Source organism: Sorex fumeus, unplaced genomic scaffold, assembly GCF_029834395.1.
Source record: "Sorex fumeus unplaced genomic scaffold, SorFum_2.1 ptg000303l, whole genome shotgun sequence".
Classification (NCBI taxonomy): Eukaryota; Metazoa; Chordata; class Mammalia; order Eulipotyphla; family Soricidae; genus Sorex; species Sorex fumeus.
In genome coordinates, this window is record NW_026606360.1 from 400,991 (window position 1) to 408,878 (window position 7,888).

Consider the following 7,888-nt stretch of genomic DNA (forward strand, 5'->3'; position numbering starts at 1 on the left):
GAGCACAGGATTATTTAAAGAAGGATTTGTTTCAGGAAATTATTAAATGAAGTACAAAAATATGCATTCAAGTAATTAACAATGTTTTCAAAATCACATCGGAAAAGACCTGTAGCAATAGCACAGCAGGGAGGACACTTGCCTTGCGCACAGCTATCTTGGGGTCTATCCCTGGTACTGCATATCCCCTGAACCCCAGCAGGAGTGATTTCTGGGCAGAGTCAGCACAGAGTGAGCACAGCAGGGTGGCCTAAAAGCAAAACGGAGCATAAGGCAAACAGTGTAAGCCTTTAGGGGATTCACAAACATGCTAAAATATCACCACTTTATGAATCATATGAACATGTTGACTTAAGATTTGGCAAAGTAAGTCAGATTACCAAAAGCCAAATAAGACAGGCAGCTCTCTCCTTGAAACATCTCATACATGTGCCTGGAGTGAGTGTGGAGTGGGGAGTCCGTTTACCTTGCACGTGGTCGACACTTTTGATCCCGGCATTTCATATAGTCCCCACAGCACACCCAGGAGTAATTTCTGAGTGGAGAGCAAGTCCCTTAACATTGCCAGGTGTGATCCAGAAAGTAAATCCAGCCAACCAATCATACAACCCATACAAGGCTAGAGTGATAACACAGAGGGAGGGCGCTTGCCTGGCAACAGCTGATAGGGTTTGGCTCTTGGCATCCCTTATGGTCCCGGACCCCACCCTGAATAATTCCTGAGCTCAAAGCTGGAGTAAACCCTGAGCACCACCGGGTTTGGCCGCAAGAGGAACAAAAAATATCTTGTAGTACAAAAGTATTGTAAGACTAAGGGAGAAATAATTGATTCAAGATATTATAACAAAATCTACAAGATGCCAAACTCACTACGTTAAGTCATAAGTATGAACATATCAACTATCATAAGCCCACATTATTCCATTATATCTTCAATAGTATGATAAAGCAATAAAGAAGATAAATGTTGAAAATTATAAATTGTTTGATGTCTTGGTTCAATGTTAATGAATGACCTACATTGGTTAAGAATTGAAACCTCCAAAGCAAACTATCATTCTGAGGACACAAGTCAAAAAAAGTTGCAAAGTTAAAGGATTTTCAACAGTCTTACTCATATAAAATAATTCTAATGGGTTCAAGAAATTCTCAGTCCAAACGTTTTAAATGGTAGAAAGATATTTTGTGATGACAGAAAAAGACATTTGAAGACATAAAATATTCATGAATCAGATCATCTGGTATTGTGATAGAAAATTCTTACCAAAATTAAAAGCTCTAAAATGTATAAAACAAATCCCCAAACAATCCTAAAATTATTTAAATAAGCTGAACTAGAAAAGGTAGTTATAATTTTCTTTTTTTATTTTTTGGACCAAACTCAGCAGAACTTCTGTTTCTGCAATTAGGAATCACTCCTAGTTTCCTCAGAGACCCTATGAGCTGTCTGGGATTAAACCTGAATCAGCTGAATTCGTGGCAAGAGCTCTCCCTGCTGCACTGTCACCCCCAATAATTCTAATACTTTAGTTATTGAATGGAACTGTGAGTTACCATGAATGGTTTTGGTCGACATGATGAACTCAGACAGTCTCTCACCCTGTTCGTTCCATTCTAGGCCATGGGTCCCGATGTGAAGTTCTTCAGCTGATCTTCTCGGTCCTATCTTGGCATTAAAATCACCCACAATGATCTTGTAGAAGGTGTGGTCTTCTTTATAGAACTTCTCTAGCTCCATGTAGAACTTCTCGATTTCTCTTTCATCATAATGAGATGTTGGTGCGTAGACAACGAAGATAGAAACTGCAGGCAGTGAGCCACATCTATTCAAATGTAAACGTCCGATTCGGGTTGTTAGGCATTTGAATGAATCAATGCTCTTGGCCAAGTTTGTGTTGACAAGGACACCAACACCTCCAACACCTCTTTTATCGCATGTTCCGAGGAACAATTCTTCTCCAGTGTCGAAAACGGCATGGTGAGATTCGTGCCTTCTTGTCTTGGTCAGACCAATGATGTCGTACTTGATCATTCGCGCTTGTACCATCAGGTCCTTGATGGATACATCTGATGCTAGCGTACGTGCATTGAAAGTACAGACGATCATTTTTGTCTTCCTTCGTTGTGGCAGCCTATGTCGGCCTTGAGATTTTGTCGGCCTCTCCTTTCTCATCCTTCTCAGTGCTGCTATGTCGGTGAAGCCTTCAGGGTCAGGTGAATGAGACCAGTTGTAGTTACTGGTTTTGGCATATCAAAAACACAGCGGATAGCTTGCCAGGCTCTTCCGTGCGGGCGGAATACTCTCGGTAGCTTGCCAGTCTTTCCGAGAGGGATAGAGGCTTTTGGGGTGACCTCTAATCACCCTTTTAGGTGTTACCATATTTGAACCCTATCAAATATGGTACAACAATTCCAGAAGATGGGTATTTAGTGTCTTATGATGTGTCGCGCGGCCGCTTGCGACCACGTGGGTCCGGAAAGCATCCTGGAGTGTGGCGACGGCTGGGTAGTGGAAGTAGTGTAAGTAGTGTAAGACATCAAGTAGTGGAAGACATCTTCATTATCAGAATTTTCACATCCAACAAGGTTGAGAAGAATATCATCATCTTTATCATCAACTTCACATCCCAAGAGCATCCAACTTTCCACATTATCACTTTCTGAAATGGTACTCTCTTCTTCACTTGAACTGACCTCTATGACCATGACCTCTCAGAGGTCGAAGAAATAGCTAAGAGGACAAGAACCTCCGGCTCCGGGCACATCTCTTTGATTCCACTGTTCTTCCTGCATTAACATATGCCTCAGAGACCTGGGCCCTACGCAAACAAGATGAGAATGCTATTCAGGTCTCCCAAAGAAGAATAGAAAGAGCTATGCTTGGAATATCACGTTTCACTCAAATGAGAGAACAAATCCGGAGTTCTGACATCCGTCTACGATCAAGGATCAGGGACACTGTCTCATCTGCCAAGGTGTCGAAAATCAGATGGGCTGGTCACGTAATGAGATTTAAAGACGACCGTTGGACTAGAGCTGTTACTGATTGGATTCCACGGGATGTCAAGAGACCGCGTGGCCGCCCACCTACCAGATGGTCAGACTTCTTCGTCAAGATCATGAACGATCGGTTTGAGGCCCTTCATGTTCCCGGAGCGAACAGATGCCATTGGGCTACACTAGCACGCGACAGGGACAAATGGAGACGTTACTGGTGCCCGCTCGAGCAAATCAACGTCTAACGGGAAGTTAAGTGATAAGTGATTTAAGTGAAGTTATTAGATCATAGGCTCTAAGTAAAATACATGAAAAGGGGCGTTTGGGAGAAAAGTTAAAAATCAATGAGGGGGCTGGAGCTATAGCACAGTGGGTAGCGCATTTCGATGCATGAGGCTAACCCACGTTTGATTCCCAGCATCCCATATGGGACTCAAGCACCGCCAGGAGTGATTCCTGAGTGCATGAGTCAGAGTATCATCTCTGCATCATCATTGTGACCCAAAGAGGAAAAAAATCTATGAGAAATGCATAGATGGGGGGAAGAGAAACAAAAGAAAAGTGAACTCAGAAAACAAAGCTTAATCAGAGTGGAAAGGTGAACACAGTTGCTGTGTCAGGGAATGAGTGAGGATGTAAACATTCTAAGTAAATTGTTGTATGTGTTTCTAAAAGAACGAGTTATGTCACCAAAAGTTTTAAAAAATACCTTTAAATGAAACTGCAGATTAAGAGCCAAAAAAGGGGCCAGAGTGATAGTCTAGTGCAGAGGATACTTTCCTTGCTCATGGTGGATTTGGGATTAATCCCTGGCATTTTGTAAGGTCCCTGGAACCCACCAGAAGTGTTCCCTGAGCACAGAACCAGGAGTAAGTCCTGAGCAACGTTAGTGTGACCCCCAAACAACCAAAGTGAAATAAAAGAGAAAGTACAGTAGAATGAAAATTATAACAAAGTATATGGTTAAAACTGCAAAGAAGAAAATCATAAATTGTTGGGGCTAGAGTACAGTGGGTAGGGTCTTGCCTTTCACACAGCCAACCAGGATTCCATTCCCAGTATCCGCTGAACACGACCACAGTAATTCCTGCTTGTCTTGCACACAGCTGACGAGTTACCATTCAAGAGGGTCCCCTATGCACCACCAGGAGTAATTCCTGTTAGCAGAGGCAGGAGTTAGCCCTCAGTATCACTTGGAGTGACTCAAGGCATAAAACAAAACAAAGAAGAAATCAACTCCTGAATATCATGAGTATAGGAACTCGTGTGAGCTTAGCATTAGAATCGCTTAATCACTTAATCACTTAACTTCCCATTAGTCGTCGATTTGCTCGAGCGGGCGCCAGTAACGTCTCCATTTGTCCCTGTCGCGTGCTAGTGTAGCCCAATGGCATCTGTTCGCTTCGGGAACATGAAGGGCCTCAAACCGATCGTTCATGATCTTGACAAAGAAGTCTGACCATCTGGTAGGTGGGCGGCCACGCGGTCTTTTGACATCCTGTGGAATCCAGTCGGTAACAGCTCTAGTCCAGCGGTCGTCTTTAAATCTCATTACGTGACCAGCCCATCTGATTTTAGACACCTTGGCAAATGAGACAGTTTCCCTGATTCTTGATCGTCGATGGATGTCAGAACTCCGGATTCTTTCTCTCATTTGAGTGAAACGTGATATTCCAAGCATAGCTCTTTCTATTCTTCTTTGGGAGACCTGAATGGCGTTCTCATCTTGTTTGCGTAGGGCCCAGGTCTCTGAGGCATATGTTAATGCAGGAAGAACAGTGGAATCAAAGAGATGTGCCTGGAGCCGGAGGTTAGAAAGTGTGTCCAAAATAAACAGAATCAGAAAAATAAATCCTTCTCCTTTTTTTTGGTCATTGTGGGTCACACCTAGTGATGCTCAGGTTACTCCTGGCTCTGCATTCAGGAAATAGTCCTGGAAGTGCTAGAGAAACCCTATGGAAAGATAGGAATGTTGGAACACGGTTCAGTAACGTGCAAGGCAAAACTCTCTACCCCCTGCTCTAATGCTCCAGCCCCAGGGAAAGGAAATTTTCTAATGAAAAATTCCTGTATCTTCCTTCAAGCAGGAACAGAGACAGGAAGTACTTACTGAGTCTGAATATGGCAAAGTTGACAGAACCCTCTGTCATGCTGCTGGTGAATGCCTGTTTGTTCATCAGGGCTATAAAAGCACACCAGTGACTTCTCCCCAAACACCCTGTCACTTTGAGCTCAGGAAACTTTGTGATGTGCCCACGGACTCACAAATTACTGTCTCAGTTGCAAAAGGATCAATTTAGAAAAGTTTTAATGAAACTCCCCCGCAGGTGTTCACTTCAGAAACTTTCCCATTGCATCATCCTGAGTCCTCAGAGTTCTGCAGAGCAGAAAACAAACTTGGGGATAATTGGCTACTCTCAGAGAAATCAAAAGTTCTCATTTCTCTGACAACCTTTTGGAGAGTAAGCGTTTTTCTCTAAGGATTTATTGTGAGAACAACCAAATCTCCACTGAGTTGAGAAAAGAAGGATTATAAATTATAATTTTTTATTGAATCACCATGAGACATAGTCACAAAACTTTCATGTTTAAGTTTCAATGAACTCCCATCTCTCCACAAGTGCATTTTTTCCACCATCAAAGTCCCCAGTATCCCCGCCGACCTGCCCCTCCCACTGCTTCTATGGCAATTTTCCCCATAATCTTTCTCTACTATGGGGCTTTATGATTTTGCAATACAGATACTGAGGGGCTATCACGTTTGGTCATTTATCGAATTTCAGCACACATATCTCATCTGAGTGATCCCTCCAATTATTATGAAATCAGGAATCCCCACTCTAACCCATCAAATTCTCCTCCAGTTCATAAGAAAGGTTTCCAACTGGAGCAATATTCCTGGCCCTTGCCTCTACTGTCCTTGGGTATCAATATCATAATATGTTATTTTGTATTCCAGAAATGAATGTGGTCATTCTTCATCTGTCCCTGTCTGTCTGACTCATTTCACTTAGCATGCTACTCTCGATGACTATCCACTTATAAGGAAATGTCATGACTTCATCTTTCCTAATAGCTGCGTAGTATTCCATTGTGTAAATGCACCAAACTTTCTTTAACCAAGTTGTTTCTTTTTGGACACTCAGGTTGTTTCCAGTTTTGGGCTATTGTTCCTGGTCATGCATTATGCTTGTATTTTAAAGCTCACCTTTTTCCTAAGGTCTACCTTTTCTCCAGCCCATATAGATGACTTAGTCTATCACACTACCTCCAAAATCTGTTGCAAGTTCTTGGTACACTCTAAGGTTTCATGTTTATTTCTCTGCTGGAGAAGTGTGCAAAGTCACCAGACACACAGTGGAGAAGCTGAGTGCAGGAATGTCAGCACGGTGCTGTTCTACTTCCTCGATCAACCGAGGCCAAGGGTTTTCTCACCATGGCTAAATTAAGAGCGACCGTTGAAATGCTTTGTCTTCACTTGACATAAAATCCTTTGGGTCCATCACATTGCTGAAAATGGCATGAGAGTATCATTACTTGCTGTTGAAGACAAAGTTGAATTTGCTTTCTACATGAACTTCTCTGTGGATCCTTTTGGGTTCTGTGCCCTGAGCTCTTATCTGGCATTTCTTGCGGCCTGATGGCATCATTTTCCTAGTAAATGAAAATTCTTAAGGATCAAAAAAGTCAAACTGAAAATTAGTGGAATCTATAAACCATATCACTGTATCACTGTCCTCTCATTGTTCATCAATTTTCTCGAGCGGGCCCAGTAACCTCCCCATCATTAAACTTTGTTGTTACTGTGTTTGGCATATTGAATCCGTGATGGGTAGCTTGCCAGGCTTTGGCGTCCAGGCAAGGTACTCTGGGTAGCTTGCGAGGCTCTCCAAGAGGGTTGGAGGAATCAAAACTGGCTCGGCCATGTTGGCTGCGTACAAAGCAAACGCCCTACCTGTTGTGCTATCACTCCAGCTCATAAACCATATATATACACATATATATGTATATTTACTTTTTTAGCCACAATTAGTGATGCTTAGTGGTTCCACTTAACCCTGCACTCAGGAATTACTACATTTGAGTTGGGGTACGATATGGTATGTAGGGTATTGAACATACTGTACTATCTTTTCAGGCCTGCTCACTTATTTCTTTATGTCATAAATTATTGTGAACATTTATAATTATTTGATAAGCATGAAACGTGAAACTCACATTCCACATCTATAAGAGCCTATAAATGACTCTATTTTGTACAGGTTTATGGTTTTTGTTGCTACTTGGGTCACATCCAATGATGGTCAGGGCTGTCTTCTGACTCTTTACTCAGGAATTACTCCTGCCCGTGCCTGCTGATCCATGTGTATTGTTGGGGATTAAACTCCAGTCACCGGTGCAAGGCAAGTTTATCCTTGTGTTGGGTTCCCGCAGGCACTTTTTCCGGGTCATGTGGAGGGTGCCACCCTGTTGAATAAGGATCCGGGGGTTATCTTGAAGGTAGGCGGGCCTCAGAGACAGTGCTCCATAGATGGCATAGGGCATTCCCAGAAGGGGCGCTCTTCCCCCATAATTTGTAATTGCTGCACGTAATTATTGCCCCCCTATTACGAGTAGTTTGGCTTGACTATGACTCTGCTTTTGTGCCTTCTGGACGTTATGTTATTTGAGTTACTTGCCACCCATTGCAGTGCATCCTGGCCCATCGTTCTCCAGGGACACTTACAATTTTCCATGTGTGTTAAACTCCGGCTTGTGTTCTACTCCTCCTCTGTACTTCCCTCCTATTGTTTCCATTTCTATCCCCATCCCCCAGTCACTAGTAGTTCCTCTTTCCCCACATTAGCCCTGCTTATTTTTCAATAAAATTTGTTATCTGGCGATCAGTCTG